The following is a 17,247-nucleotide window of genomic DNA, read 5'->3' on the forward strand; positions in this document are numbered from 1 at the left end:
CTGTTGCGTGGATAGCATCTTACCTCACACTCAGATCACAATATGTATCTGTAAACGAGAATGAGTCAGAACCCTTGAAGTCTTTTCTGGTGTACCACAGGGGTCCGTGCTGGGGCCATTGCTCTTTCTTTTGTATGTCAACGACGTCACATGATGTGTTGAGCCAACGTAACCGTACGTCTTTTTGCAGATGATTTTGTTGTCTACACAACTGTTCGGTCTGTGAATAATCAAACTAAACTAAACACCTCACTAAACAGCTTTGCGAATTGGTGTGATAGGTGGGGAATGAAGTTCAACATCAGTAAAACAGCATCAGTGGCGTAGCTAGGTCGTCTGGCACCCGGGGCCCATAGGTCTTCTTTGTCACCCCCCCATGGGTGTAGCCAGCGGAAAGAGGGGTGTCTTCAGACGTAAACGACAACCCCCCCCCCCCCCCCGCTGGCCCCCTTGCACCCGGGGCCCACGGCCCCCCGGCCCCCCCTGTTGCTACGCCACTGAACAGCATGCATCACTTTTACACATAAAAAGGTACCTGACATGTTCACTTACAACATAAGAGGCACAGCTATAATAAGATCAGATACAGTAAAATATTTCGGTGTGACATTCTCGAGATCGCTGAAATGGGACACTCACATTGGTATCACATGGGCAAAGGCATTTAGACAGCTCAATTTCTTACGTCGGAAATTGGTAACAGCACCATCCCACGTCAAATTAACTGCTTACAAAACCCTCGTTCAGCCAATACTTGAGTATGCCAGTATTGTATGGTCCTCACAGCAGTCTTACCTCGTTGACAAACTTGATAGAACACAGCGCATGGCACTCCGTTTCATTTATTCCAGATACTCGCCGTACGACAGCGTCACTGCTTTCCGTGAAAAACCCTTACAAAAAAAATTGTTGAAAGGTTATTGACGTATCATTGTTCAACGTCAACAAATGACCTTGAAAGATCATCGAGGAATTGTTGAAACATCATTGAGGAAACTGTTGACAAGTGTTGATAATTGGCCCGCGACATTCACTGGAAACATCATTGTGGCCTCTCAATTTGAAAGATCATTGGCATATCGTTGAAACTATGGTGTACTTCAATGCTGAAAGCCCATTGAAGCATTGTTGAAGATGTGTTGTTTGTCAATGTTGAAACCCAATTGACGTATTGTTGAAATGTGTTGTTTGTCAATGTTGAAAGCCCATTGAAGCATTGTTGAAGCTCAAAATTGAAAGTCCATTGAGGTATTGTTGAAATGTGTTGTTTGTCAATGTTGAAAACTCATTGAAGCATTGTTGAAGATGTGTTCAGTCTCAAAATTGAAAGCCCATTGACGTATTGTTGAAATGTGTTGTTCGTCAACATTGAAAGCCCATGGAAGAATTGTTGCAGATCTGTTGAACATCAACACAAATTATGTTGATATCCCTTTATGCCCCACTGGGTATTTAGCAGTTTAAACCTGCACTTACCTTAATATACTGCTGAGCTATGTTGCATATAATTACCTTTGATGTCACGTTGATATGTTTGCTGTGAGAGGATAGGGATAAAATTTAAATACAGCCGTTTTGTATCGCAGGCCTCTGTCACCCTGGGCTCAAAACATGCTCCTAGATTGCCTGTAATAAAACATATTGCAAAACTGCTAGCAATACTGTTATGCCACTTTTTTCAATTGTCACAGTGAATGGTCCTCCAGAAAATCAAAAGTGCTGAACTGATGCAGACAAAAACCATTTTTCTAGGTGAACTGTTTATTTGTAACCAAACATCTGTGTAAATGTACAACCATTTGTAGTTTGAGAACATCAGAAACTTCTTAAAAACTATTGCACAGTACAAACTTCCTGCAGCTTGACACCATAACAAAATTGAATTCTGAAGGTGTAGTATGTGTGGCCCTCAAGTAAAACACATTTCCAAAAGAAATAAATTTAAAAAAATAAATACCTAAATAAATAATGTAGAAGCAGACTGACATGACTGTCAACAAGAACACTCAAAAAAGGTACTTGCTTTCTCTATTAGGGAGCCAGTGGTATTATTACCATGGCACGATTTGCTTGAGCCCACAGCACTCAAATGAGACCTGATATGCAGGGTGGTTATCTTTAAGTTTCATGGAATTTATTAAACACGGACTGTTGCAGCTAACATAATTCTAGATACAGAGTGCCAAACATTACTTGCATGAGAAATCAAGACACCATAGTCAGCTGATTAAGAAAAACTCAGTTCCTAATAAAGTTTTTACGAATTGTAGACGGTAATTTTACAAGGTGTATGCACTAAGAACGAACTTCCAGAATGACACCAGTAACGAGACACATGCCATCAAACTGGCTGTAGAAATGCACTGCTGTAGCACTTTTTTGTTAACAAAACGCACTGTTATGCATTGAAGCACAAAAGTAACCGGAATGCCCATGTATTTCTCTCACATTTATGAAAAAATCTCGCAACTGGTGTCATCCTGGAAATTAATTTCAAGTGAATATGTTTTTCAACCTCACTGGCTACAATTTGCAAACTGAAATATGTGCCGTGATGTTTAAGTGAATTAATAAATTTATGAGAATCAGTTCAATGTTTCCATTTCTTTTGCTAGTAATGTCCACCTCTGAATAATCCAGCTCAAGAACAAAAATTATGCTGCCTGGCACAGACAACTTTAAAAAAATGTGTAAAATTGAAAAAGGACCACTGTACAATCCTTATTTGTTGGTTGAATGGTGTGTGCCAATTTCAGTAAACCTTACATACTTCTGAAATATGGCAATCACAATAAGTGATGCTTATGGGAGCAGTTTATTATGCTGCATTGCTGTTGCATGATACAGTTGCGTTTTCTGCCATGATAACGTTCCTGCGCAGGTCATTCCATATCAAGCGACTTATTCATATTAACTGCTTCCGATTTTTATATGAAAAAAAACTATTAGTGATGTGCTGGAATAAAACAAAGTTACTCCTTTTGTGAGTTCAATTTTATTCACTGTCACAAAAAATAACGAAAGAATTCAGAAAAAGATATGGTTTCATGCAAACATGAAAGGCACATCATTGCCATTACCGGAGATTTTTTGTTGCATTTTAAATTTAAGCCGACTTATACCTATTAATTTTTACTCATGTATTTGAGATAGCAATAAACCATGTTTACAAAGCTATGTAAAATGCAGTTTTTACTGAACTCTGACAATGGCACAGATGCACTTGCAGGTGTGCGATTCCATCCCAAATCGACCAGTGTTTTTTTGACACCACACATATAGCTGAAACATTGCCACGTGTTTACTAGAGTTCAAAACTCGTTACCCACTTTTATTAATTTTTGCCAGATATTTTGTAGCATTTTGGTGACAGTTTAGTTTTCCTGCTCAGCTGAGCTAGAGGACATCAATCAACATTCTTTTTCAAATGCAAATTGTATTGATCGAGGCCTTCAAATGGTGTGCGTGGAAATACGGTGAAGTGATGCAACTGCCAAAATAGCCAATTTTTCAAATATTTGAATACTTCAATTGCTTTTGGCACCGGCAAAAATGAGTCCATTGCAATTCGTTAGATTTTTTTTCCTAACGAAAAATTCACAGGACAGAACTTAAATACAGAATGGTAGCCCAAGTGACATAGTATAGCAAAAAAATATGTGCAGCTTTGAAGGTTCAGCTGATCGCCTGTAAAAAAAAAAAACAAATTCTAATCTTTTGCAAGAAGCTTCATGTTGAAGGAAAAAACAGCTTTCGTAGTTGGCCAAAAAATATGTGATACATTATTGGATAGCTCTACATGTCTGCTATGCATGTGTGAAGTTAAAGAAGGCATTATTTTTAAATGCGAGAAATTCTTTTTTGAAATTTTGTCAGCACCGACTTTTCTCGGATGTGCGCACAGCTTGCCGGCTGGGAATGCACACGACAAAGCTGGCTTTGTCTCCACACAGATGACAGAGAAGCGGTGTTAGGGTCAGCATTTTATTGCCAAGGGCCACATGCTCTAACGCAACGAGGCTTGTGTTTGGTGTGGGCCAGGTAAACCATACAGCCATTGCACATAAACTATCAATACGAGGTCTGTTAGAAAAGTATCTGACCTTTGGCTGAAGAAAAAAAAACTGGCATAACTGGAGCGTTGGAAACCTAATCACCCTCAAAGTAGTCTCCTTGGGACTCCAGTCACTTCTCCCAGCAGTGCTGCCATTGTTAGAAGCATTCCGAGAAGGCCTCTTTCCGAACGGAGTTTAGCTCAGCTGTCGTTGCAGCCATAATGTCTTCTCTTCTCTGAAATCGCGCTTCTTTCAATGGCCTCTTGATTTTGGGAAACAGCCAGAAGTCGCAGGCGGCCACATCAGGAGAGTAAGGAGCCTGTCGAACTACAGGAGTCTGGTTATTCGCCAAAAAAGTCTGAATCAAGTGCGAGAAAAGCATTGTCGTCATGGATGCGCCAATTTCATGTTGACAACTTCGGTATCTTGCGCCACACAGCATCACATAGGCCGTGGAGGACATTCCTGTAGTAGTCTTTAATGATTGTTTGACCCTGTGGTGCGTACCCGTGGTGTACCACACTGCGGGAGTCAAAGAAAGCAGTCAGCAACACTTTAACGTTGATGCACACTTAGCGGTCTTTGGTTGGTGACGTGGAATGCTTCCACTGTAATGACTGGGATTTGGTTTCCGGGTCGTAAACATACCCCCAAGATTTGTCACCAGTGATTATGGTGTTCATGAAGTTGGGGTCACTGTTTGTGGAATCCAGCATGTCTGTGAGACTTCAACACGAAGTTGCTTTAGCTCCACCATGAGCAGTTTGGGAACGAATTTCGGTGCAACTCTCTTCATGGCCAAATCTTCAGTGATAATGGAATGTGAATAAAATGTGCTGATGCCCACCTCTTCCACAATTTCTTGGATAGTCACACGACAGTCCCGCATCACCACGGGGTTTACTTCGGCAATGACCTGGTCATTTCGGCATGTTGATGGCCGACTGGAGCGTGGCTCGCTCTCCACCGATGCGTGGCCGTCTTTAAACTGGTTGTACCACTCCTTAATCTGTGTGCTGCTCATAGCATAGTCACCAAAAGCAGTCTGAATCTTCGGAATGGTTTCCACTTGGCTGTCGCCCAGTTTCTGGCAAAATTTGATGCAATAGCACTGCTCCAGTCACTCCGTCATTTTCCTTGCAATAAAAAATCGACGAGAGCACTGTGTACTACCTCATTCAAATGCTGCGTCCCAGCAAGTCACGCTATTGGCAGGCAGGAAAAAATTCGTGCATGCGCACAAAGGTTCAATGGCGGCTGATGAAAACGCACTTGTTACATATTCATCAGGTGTTCGCAAAAAAAGGTCAAATACTTTTCTAACAGAACTCGTACGTATTAAATACGTGAGGGAATCCTGCAGTGCTAAAAGATATGGTTCGTGCAGTTTACAAAAAGAAATATCAGCTATTATGTAGACAGTAAATCCAGAAAGAGCGCTGATATTGTTTATACAAAGCATTTTAAAGGGCATGTCGCAGTGCAATGCAACATAGAGGGAGCAGGACACTTTGTGCCCTGCTCCCTGAAGCCCAATGACGATGCAAGTAGAAAACACCTTCTTAATTAGGACTGAAAACCTACATGAGTACGAACAAATTCTTGTGGTGTTGTTTGCTACCACTGTTTTAGAGCCGGAACATGCTCATCTATAAAAGTCATATGTGCCATGTTTATTCTGATGTGGTCAGACACCATTGGCAACCACTTCTTGCGTTCATGTTAAAAAAATACGAATTGAGACTGCAGCTGCAGCGCTAGACGTCACCTGCCTTCGCAATGATAAAAAAGGCAGTCAGTTTGTTGAATAGTTCTTGTGGCTAATTATATTAACAACATTTCCTTACTAGATGACATGGCTTCATATATTTATGCTATATTTATGCTGTATGTGTGATCCACAAATCAACATTATAAAAAATAATTTATCGCACTTAAAGAATAATACCTTTTTGTTACTTGTCACATGTATAGCAGACATGTAGGGCTGTGTAACGATGGGCGACATATACTTTTGTGCCAACCACCAAAGCTAATTTTTTTACCTTCAACACGAAGCTTTTTGCAAAAAATTTGAACTTTACAGTTTTTTAGCTGATCAACTGAACCTCCAAGGCTTGAAATATTTTGCAGCTATCCCAAGTCAACCAGTCTGATTTTATATTTATTTTGTGCCTTCTGTATTTCCCTACGTTAGAAGAAAATTCAAACTTTGCAAATTTTGGCACTCACACCACTTCAGTCTGTTGACATGAACACCATCTGAATATTTGGATCATACAATTTCCCTTTCAGAAGAAACGTGTATCAGTGCCTTCTAGCTTAGCTGGGCAAGAACAATAAATTTTTGCCAAACTTCAAAAAAATTTTTGCGAAGGAAAATAAATGGGGAGCAAGAGTTTGGAGCTTCAACTATATCTGTGATGGTCAAAAAAACGTTGGTTGGTTGCCCTGGAATGACTCAAGTGTATGTACGAAAGCAAATTTTCTCATTGTACCTACTCAAAATCAAGCAAACTTGAAATGGTTTGCCATAATGGAACAGTTCTTGACAAAATTGGGTGGTTTGGCATGAAATGGCTTAAGATACTTAAAAGATATATTAATAAGGAAACACTTTCCTTACTAGAACCATATCAAAAACTAACATAAAAATGCAGTGAACTATAACAAAGCACAGCACTTGTATTCTGGATTGAGCAATCCAATGTGGACTTCTCAGGAGACTAGCATAATTAACATAAATAAAATTAACATAAAAATGTGAAGGCATAGAAAGGCACAACATTTGTAAGCTCATTTGAGAAATCCAAATTGGGCCCTTCAGGGGACTAACACAGAACATAAAAATGTCGAGAGTTACAAAAGCACAACACTTGTGTTTTGGTTTGAGCTGTCCAACTTGGGCTCTTGAGAGGTTATTGGTCCCATGCGAGAAGCGAGGCCACAGTTCTTTACATAGGGCATGTTGGTACCAGGCAATTTGCGACACGTGAAGCCTGCAAAAACAAGAAGCCAGAACAAGTTTTAAAAAGCAACTTCCACATGCAAAAGAATGGCATGCAATCTGCCCTCGTTATAACGAAATTGATTTATTTATTTGTGTTGCTTTGGTCCAACTTTCCACGGGTACAGCTTTACAGCATGACCATTTAAATTTATTCAGTGCGGCACAGGACTCCACTAAGTGTCAAATGCAGGAAAGGGCAAAGAGGAACAAAACACTGCAGCAAAATAACTTTATGAATATCCTCAATGTCAAAGATGTGAGCTTTGCTTGCTGAGAAACAAAATGGTGAAACAAATTCATGTCGTTCATAAATAAACCTGAACTGACAACTAAAATTATTTCTTGTAACTTTCATAATTAAAATTTGCTGCACTTCACTGTGCTTTTCCATGCTCCAAATACAATACTGTCATGTCACTACAACTGAATGTAGCTTCATTTGATGTTAGGTTTCCTGAGTTCACATGCAATCGGAATGTACTTCTCGCCTTACAATGACTTGAGACTTTCTACATTAAAGAAGACACTGCTTACAGTGAAGTATGTTTTCTGCCTCGACGACTGAATTACTGTTCTAATGAGGATTCCGTGTAGTGCACCAAGCTGCTTAGCATGACACATGCAGAATGTGACAGAGACGAAGAAATGCCGTCTTTTAAGAGCCATATGCGATAGGACTGACTTCTTTAACCCTTTTAGGGTTCACTGCCGTACATCTGTGGCTGTGATGGAACGTTCTAAAAAAATTTGCCTTTTCAGAACAAAGTGTTGCCTAGCATCCCACTGGAGGTGCTGCAACCTTCTGAGACTTCTAGAAAATATTCTTATAGTGCTGTCGCTCCTTGGGTTTCTCCAAAACTGATTTTTCACCTAGCTCCTTGGTGTCTGTCATTGCAGTAATTTGGGAGTGTTGCCACAAGTTTTTTGTAAGTTTCATTACACAAAAAAATTATGCTGCTTTATCCTGCATAAAAAAATAAAACATGTAAAACTGCAAATACTGAAATGGTATTGCCACTTTACTGTTATTTAAAAATATTATTTACCTGTTTATTTTCTCGGAATGTCACTCTGAAGAACGTAAATCTGCAATAAAAATATTAAGGGTGGGCGAAAAGTGATTTTTGAGGCTGAACCGAATAATGCTAGAAGCAAATCAAATAATGGATAGTTTCTGAATAATGAACAGCTGATATCACAATTAATGTAAGATGAGGCTCACATCCTAGTATTATTAAAGTTAGCAAGTTTCTGTCATTGTTATGTTATGAAAAGCTGTTTATTAAAAGCACAAATGGAGCAGGAGAAAGTTTCTTCACATGCACAGGACTCTTCAGTAAGCATAAATGATTGCTGTACAGCTTCTAATGTACAGCTACTGAAGTAACGTAGCCTGGTCTGCTATTACAAGTTGTTACGTTTTATGTCTACACTATGTTATTGGAGGTGAAAATTTACCGTACTTTGGCTCAAATTTCATGTTTTATTGGTGTTTCGAAATATTAGAATACTCGCATTTACAAATAGTGACCATTCAAAGACTAAATTGAATAGGACACTATTCAATTCGAAAGTTTTGAGCATTTGCACACCACAAAAAATATATAACTCCTAAATTAGAGAGGCATATTTCTCCCCAAAATGTGATCCTCAACGGGCTAAACAAGAGCGACAGAAAAGCCCATTCATCTTTTTGATAAATTTAAGCACTTGGCAATGGTTCATAACCCTGTTAACAGGTAGGTGAAGTAAGAAAGCAGGAATCAATTCTAACAATTTCAGTGTGGGAGTAGTGGACATGTCCGATGGTCTGTAAGAAGCTTTATACACTAGGCCCCAAGAGCCTATTCTCAATTTATTGAAGTATATGGGGAAAAGCCACATAAATTTTTTCATATCTTAGAATAGACAAAAATATTTTTTTCATATCTTAGAATACAAAGTGATAAAGTGTGCGTTAATAAATACGAGTCATAGGTTAAGTGCTTAGAATGAGTAAGCGCCCACTAAACGTAGTACTGTTGACAGCAATGCTTGCAACTCTGTCCCTGTTGTTTCTTTGATTGAAACAGCCAAAAGAAAATTGCCACACCACTCAGGTTCCCTCTGCTAAAAGGCTGCTGTCTCGCATCACATGGACCTCCTTCAATATAGGAGCAACCTTAATTCGATGTGGTCTGTTAAAATTGGTGAAACTACTGTTTCACATCTCAGAACCTGGAGAGCTGTTTTGACTTCTGCAATTTGGTGAACATGCTCCTGCTCGAGCTGAGCAGTAACCACACTTGAGCATACCTTCTCCGCAATTCGCATATTAGAATAACATTTTCAGGCTAACTAAACATGTCCTTCATGCCAATAGATTTGGAGCGTGCTTCACAGACAACTATTCCTTGCAATGACAGCCAAGTAACACTGCTAATGCGCAAATGCAGCTCATTTTATGTGGTGGAGCCACTAAAAACTTTCAGCAGTGAAGGCAGCTTTTAAATTTTAGAAGCATTTGAGTATGGCGGCATTACGCACTTAAGATCGTACGAACAGTCATTCCAAATAGTAGGCTATTGTCGCATACAACTGCACACACGGGTTACTTGAAAGTCGTTTGTTATGCCAATGGCAAGTTCATAATTTTAGAAAAAAATGTGAATGTAAAAATGCAACCAGAAAGGATATATGGTACTTGCCTATAACAGCACTGACCCTGGTGGGGTCAAGAGCCTTTTTTGCCCCTTGGTGTTATTTCCAAAGCCCAAATGGCCCATGAGCTCCTCCTCTGTGAACACATGGTGAAGCAAGGCCCTTGCAAACTTTCCTGGTCCACCATGGCAGGCCATGGTAAACTGCGCCAGGATAACCTTCTCAATGTGCACTCCTTCAACCTATGTGAACCTGCATGTTTAAGTAAATGTTAGCAAAACAGTTTTAAGCCTTTCAAGCACATTCACACAACAGCCCTACTGCAAATAAATTACAAAAGTACCTGTTGCTAATCTAGATTGCTAAACTTGACTTCTTACAAGCTTCTTATGCTGTCTGGACGCCACATGTTTCAGAAAAACAATCCAGCACAAACAAGAATAATAAACCAAAGTATCCAAACATCTAGTACTTGAAAAAGGGGAGTACCAGCGAAACACAAATGACACGCACACAAGGAAACGGCATTAGACACGGACGGACGTTGGGACGGACCAGCGTCCGTCCCTGTCTAACGCCTTTTACGTGTGTGCGCATCCTTTGTTTTGCTGGTACCCCCCTTTTTCAAGTTCATCACGCACCAACTGGCCCAAGAGCTTGCGCTAATGCACATCTAGTACTATTTATTGTGATTACCATTCTTAGGATACTTCATATTTTCAGGTGTTTGTCTCTGTTTTCCCATCCATTTGTGTCAATAGGTAGTCCATGGTCTAATGGGGAGATTGGGCTGCTATGTTAAGGGAAGAGTTCAAAATCAACCGTTGGAACAGCTTGGGTGACTGGGTATGCGACCCTGGGCATATGCCACTTTTCAATGAATCTCCTTCCCGCTATCTTGGGCAACTGCTGCTGCTTGTGTTGGCAAGCAGCATTAGGAGCTCAAAGAGGGACATGATTGTCGATCATACTAAGATTACCACTACAGGTCACGTTAGCTAGCTGTGCTGCAGAAGTAATATGTGAGATTCCACTCCACTGTATGAAATGTACATAAGCTGCAAGGACAGCATGTGCCAACCACCACCTCAATTAAATTAATCGACTCGCAAAGCACAGGCTGCACAAGATCACGGAGTGAACTCAGAAGTTTGTGGACAGTCAGTTGATGTCCATGTCAGGGACCTCTAGGGAAACTCAGTCATTTCCTCGATGTGCATCATCGTGCCGTCATACATTGTATTACAATTCTGTCTGTCTCGTACCACCGTTCTAATAGTCATCACGTATCACCACAATTCAAAATATAAATAGACACTTATATCTACTGTTTATTTAATCTTTATGGAGAATACTTTGAGCATGAGTTTTTGCAAAGATCATGAATTCTACAGCTTAAAGGAGCACTAAAGCAAAATTAAAATAATTAAATTCTGGCGTTTTAAGTGCCAAAACGACAATCTGATGTTTAGGCACGCCTTAGTGGGGAACTCTGGACTAATTTTTACCAAATCAGGCTGCAAGATACCTGGGCAGTTTTGTATTTCACCTCCATCAAAATGCGGCTGTTTGATCCTGCGACCTCGTGCTTAGCAGAGCTGTGCCAACACCCCTAAGCAACTACGGCATGAAAGCACTAAAGAGAAAAATTATTTTAGATGTATCTGTACATGACCTTCCTACAATTCAAGAGATTCACTCATACCGTGACAAGAGGCTGAGTAAACTGTAAAAGCAGCAAGAGGAAAGATTGGTGGCAGTGCTGCCTTGAAGTTACCACACCCGCTTGCTGTGACGTCATGGATTTTGATGATGTCTGTTGAGGTGTAGCAATTTTTTTTACAAATAAAGATGTTCATCGTATTCCAAAAACCCAAAATAAAAAGCGTCAGGAACTTTTACAGAACCAATACAGCCCAAGTTTGAAAAAATACTTGGAATCCATGATGTGACAATGAGGTGTCAGCACAAAGATGTTGGGGCGATACTCAGAAAATTGAACTTTGAGCTTTATTTTCTCTAATAATCAAACTACCAAGAAAGTTACAGAAGTAGTTATTTAAGACGATGCTTTATTTTAAATTCATTTAAGGTGTCACTAGTGTCCCCCTTAATACAAAACAAGGAATGCACTTGGCTGCGTAATAGGTTAACATGCATCACTGGTTCTCATTAAGGTAGGATCATCAGTATAGCAAAGGGCATGCACTGGCTGCTCCAGAGGGGAGCCCTTCCACTTCCCCTCAACCTCCCAATTTCCAATTTCTTTATGAGCAGTGATGCAATTTCTGTATCTGAACGAGACATAATGCCAAGGAGATTAAAAATGCCATGCTGGTTACAGCATGTGGTGACCGGCACTTCACACTGTCCAGCTTGGCATCAATCTTTTTGGAATTTGGCCCTTGAAATGCAGAAAGCCCCGATCGCTGCTCGTTCTTCAGCCAACTTTCTCAAAGGGTGCTGCTGTTCTGGTTTGATACCTCTAGCTGTGCACTGCTGTATGACATAGGTCATAATACCTTCGTTCTGGTTAAACTAGAAAGATGTGCACTCATGCAGACCACTAATGTCCACACTAAGTTTCTGAACGCCCCTCTCATGTCAGGCATATACACTGAAAAAGGCACATTCCGCGTTTAATATGTTCACAAGTGACAATGAAATTCACTCCCAGTCCCGGTGCAGTTGCAAAGTCTTTAAGCTGAGTGCTTAAAGGCACCATGTATCCTAATGAAGGCACTCTGCACCAATTGATCACTGGAGCAAATGCGTTGCAGTTGCATCAGCAATGTTGTTGTTTTTTCTGCTTCCTGCAATACATTTTCACGGTATCACTGTATTTGATCATCGTGACGCTACAGAATGGATGGCCAAAGAATTCACTTTTACCGTTCCAGCTGGGGCCTCTCCCAGCTCATTTTGAATCTGAAAAAAGATGTCACTATTAAAACGTGAAGCCACGATGCAGCAAAAGCGACAATCAAAAGAGCTACATGGACCATTAGGCTGACATAAATGGACGGATACAAATGACTAGTCATTGAATACACTAAAGTGTGGCCGCTCTTGCGAATGGCAGTGTGAGCTTGTCAAAAAATTTATTTCGCATTCCTCTAGTTACTTTAAACATTATTTCCACGCATCTACTTAACTGTTATGGCCACATATTAAAGGCAGCTCCTTCATATAAAACCAGTGTTACATTCTTTTACTCCCCGTCTACCTGATGCTACTGAAGTTTTGCTTACTCTCAAAGAAAGAATTTCACAGAACTGCTCTTTCGACAAATATTATTCCAAGCTTGTGGCAAAGCGTCGTGATTTAGTTCACAACGATGCGCTCCCCTTTCAATCTGTTCCCTCTATAGTGCTCTGATTCAAAGCAAAAATTGCTTTTCGACATAACTAGCTACTTCTATGGTCAAAAGAAACAATGCTAATTATTGATGTTTATGTTGCCGATAACGTATACATGCCGCCTCGAAACACAGTGGGACGACAACGCAGATATGCCAGGCATCTCGTTCCTTTACTGATTTTAAAACTATTGTTAAATCAGTTACTGAAGTGCGAAAAGCTGCAATTTCACGAAATTACATTATTTTGAATGTTGTAGGACCTGGAGTGCCATGAAATCTGCCTTTCCGTGAATGCAAAGAGCGCCTACGCGAAGCAGTTTGGGCGAAGCACTCGATGGCGACGAACGGAGAAGATGAAAAAATAAAGTTGAATGCGCGCGACCTGGGGGAAAACAAAACGCACGCGGTTGGCAAGGCGTATAACTCGATGATTTCGCAGCACTCTGTGGCATCACCTCTATTGTATCTCACGTAACGCATGTACACCCTTGAAATTCTTTATTATTATTGCGCGACAGCCTCCTCTGTGTTTTCCGATCGCGCGAACATCGGCCGCACGGCGTGTCAGATAGTGGCCTTGAAGCACCGCGGAGTCACTCGATCCTGAAGGGAACAGCGCAACAGAATACTCTTTCGCCAATCCCCCCCCCCCCCCCCCCCCCTTTTGCTGAAAGCTCGCTCACACGCCTACTAGCGTGGCGCAAACGAAATATCTTCGATTACAGTACAGATCGGATGGTTTCACGTCGCATTGTTTTGCGCTCATTAATAAGGCTAACTTAATCGGTGCTCGAACACCGTATCAGAAATCATGGCGTACAACATGCCCTCTTTTAGGTGGCACCACATAGCTGCCTTACGTCACCACAAGCGGAGTGTAAAGTTAAACCAGGACAAAACTCCACGTTATCTACCACAAATCTAGTGCTGTACAACCCATTCTCGCAACGGAAGGATAGTACTAGGAATGAAAACTAGAAAAGAGGCGCGCGGAAGACACGCACAAGCGCTGAAATCATTTCCCCGCTTCCGTTCACCGCGTCGCAATGGACGAACAAGGGGAATTCGAAACACTCACTCACCCTTGATGTCGCTGAGTCGGAGGCGATCATGGCGATCTTCGAGGCAACAAGTCCATAAAAAGCGAGCAACACGCAGGAATATTCCAAAGATGTCACAGCGAAGCACACAAAGAACACAGAAAACGCAAGAAACTATCAAGCTAACCGCGTGCACGAACTCGCCGGAATGCGCCAAGTACCAACAGCGCAAACGCGCAATCATACATGTACACTCATACAAATACACGCTTATATTATCATAAATTGTACCATTGGATAACAAATTATGTAATTTCATGTTATTACTGAACAATTGTTGCGATTTGAAGTGTATAAAAGTTTTTTGCTTCGCTTCTTTGATGAACTACTTTCTTTAGCGCAGTAACGCAGTGCACCGGCCGCAGCTAATGGCATGCGCGGGAAAAGGCGCCAAATTCAAACGTCACAAACGCCACGCTAATTTGTGCGCCCACAGTTTTCGTCGTTTGGATTTAAAAAAAAAAAGTAATGCGTGCCGCAAGCATGCGAACTGAACTATTGACCAGAAAAGTACAGAAACGTCGCTGTTTGTGCTTCTTATTTCGACGTCATGGCAAACTGCGGGCGGTCTGTCGTCCCATTCTTTAAACATTTGTGCGTGTGCTCCTGTGCTGTGCGATTTGTCACCGAGAACGTATAGCAGCGCAGATTGTGCTTGGTGGCCGAGCAGATTCCGAACACATTCGCCAGCACCCCGTCTAGGTCACAGAAAAGAATTTGGCCTCCATGTGAAATATGAGCACCATGTCGTACATATCGGCCAAGCTTTTCGTTTCGTTCTGTATAGCGCGCTAACGGGTAAGCGAAACGCACTCTGTAAAAACGATGTTCACTCCTTTCTCCGCCGCACCCACCGTGGTGGCATAGTGGCTGAGCTGTTGCTCTACTAACCCGAGTGCTTGGGATCTAATGCCGGCCGCGGCGGCTGCATTTCGATTGGGGTGAAATGCAAAAACGACCGTGTACTGTGCGTTCGGTGCAGGTTAAAGGACCCCAGATGGCAAAAATAAATATGGCGTTTCTTACTACGGTGCGGCTCATAATCAAAGCGTGGTTTTGGCACGTCGAACCCCAGACTTGAATTTTGTTAACATTCTCCGCCACCTTGACCATATTTAACATGGAGGCATGCAATGCCGTTTCCTAACACACAGCCAGGGCACTGGCCCCTTATAATGGGCGCCGATGGAAATGCAGGATGGGTCCAATCATCGGTAGTTTGTCACTGCTTCTAGGGACGTTTGTCTTCTGAAACTGCATATATATATATATATATATATATATATATATATATGCAGGGTGTTTCTGCTAACTTTAGGCCGAGTGTAAACTCTATGACGACGCGACTAAATGCATGTTGCTCCCTTTGGTATGTAGCGTGTCGCGCTATTTGTGTATTTTTGCTTAATTAGCTAATTAGTCAAGCATAATTAACCAACTTCTGAAGCAAGGAAGTTAGGAAAGAAATTCCAATTAGAAAGTTGCAGAGCTGTTGGCAACACGTCCGAATAAACAGTTTCTGTCTTTCTATCTGTTAAGTATTATTGTTTTTCAGCTTACTGCGGATTCTCGCGAAATAGAAAAAGCACCACGTGACATATGCCCGCCTGCGGGTCGCGATTGCACTGCTCCTAAGCCTTCTGCGCACAAACGAAAACATACCATTTAACCGGTGTGAACACCCGTCTGCTGAACCGCAGCGAGGGAAGCACGTCGCTGGCGTCAATACCACAGCCAACGCCTTCGTCACTGCCCTGTCGCCTTTTAAGCGGCAACACACCCTGCTCGATGGTATGCTCGGTTGGGAGCGCTGCAAGCACGGCGCGCAGGCGGGTATGTCAGGTGATATTTTTTCTATTTCACGGGCATCCGCAGTAAGCTGAAAAACACTAACACTTAAAGGATAGAAAGTGAGAAATTGCCTAATAGGACGTTTTGCAAAGTGCTCTAGAGCTTTCTAATTAGAATTTTTCGCCTAACTTTGTTCCTTCAGAATGGCTAATTTTCTTGACTAATTAACTACTTAGGAAAAATACAAGAATAGCGTGACACGTACAAGAGTGAGCAACATGCATTTGGTCGCATCGTCTTATGGTGCATCGGCATATTTTTAAACTCTGAGTAAAGTTAGCTGAAACACGTGTATATACGTCTATGGTTCAAGTAACGTGAAACAACACCCTGTATATATGCAATGGTGATCAAGTGATCAGTAAAGCAACATATATGTGCAAAAGGCGCACACATACATATGTGCGTGTGTTTTTCACATGTACTTCGAAACTCAATATTGCTCGTGAGTCAATTTTATTCAACAATAAGTTAACAGCATTTAGTCAACGACTTTATTGTTGGAAACTACTCAACAATGGTTCAATAGTCAATACTATTCAACAATATGTCAAGAGAATTTAGTCAACGACTTTATTGTTGAAAACCACTCAATATTGGCTCAAAAATACTCAATACTATCCAACAATATATCAACAGAATTTAGTCAACGACTTTATTGTTGGAAACTACTCAACAATGGCTCAATAGTACTCAATACTATTCAACAATATATCAAGAGAATTTAGTCAATGACTTCATTGTTGAAAACTGCTCAACAATGGCTCAATAATACTCAATACTATTCAACAATATACAAACAGAATTTAGTCAACGACTTTTTTGTTGTGAACTGCCCAACAACTTTACTGTTGAATTATTGCCTGTGGTTTCAATAATTGTTGAGGTATTGTTGAAAGGCTATTGAGTCAATAATTCGTCAACAATATGCCAACAACTTTTCAACAGTCATTTTCATAAGGGAAGCAAGTATCCCGACTCTAATAGGAAGGAAGGCGTATGGCTGCCATGAAGTTCCTTTTCCTTCTTTTCACGGGCACATAAATATAGATAAAACAAAGTACATTAGGCCACCCTTCCAGCATTCGGAAACAACAAATCACCGTAAGTGCATCAGGCAGTTTTCTGCGCGTTGCAACAGATTTAAATATTCATTATTTCCATCTGAAATTAAAGCCTGGAACCGTCTGCCGAAACCAATTGCACATGTTGACCCCATCGAAGAATTTG

General features: G+C 41.1%; 1 long non-coding RNA gene across 1 annotated transcript; it reads right to left on the reverse strand.

Moving 5' to 3' along the window:
* Window positions 1-1,743: 1,743 nt before the first annotated feature.
* LOC126540094 (uncharacterized) lies at window positions 1,744-14,283 on the reverse strand. The gene is made up of 4 exons (XR_007601470.3): window positions 14,149-14,283; window positions 12,598-12,633; window positions 9,753-9,957; window positions 1,744-7,054 (listed from the first exon to the last, which is right to left on the reverse strand). It is a non-coding gene; the product is annotated as an uncharacterized lncRNA (long non-coding RNA).
* Between the last annotated feature and the right edge of the window lie 2,964 nt (window positions 14,284-17,247).

This window comes from Dermacentor andersoni, chromosome 2, assembly GCF_023375885.2.
Source record: "Dermacentor andersoni chromosome 2, qqDerAnde1_hic_scaffold, whole genome shotgun sequence".
NCBI lineage: Eukaryota > Metazoa > Arthropoda > Arachnida > Ixodida > Ixodidae > Dermacentor > Dermacentor andersoni.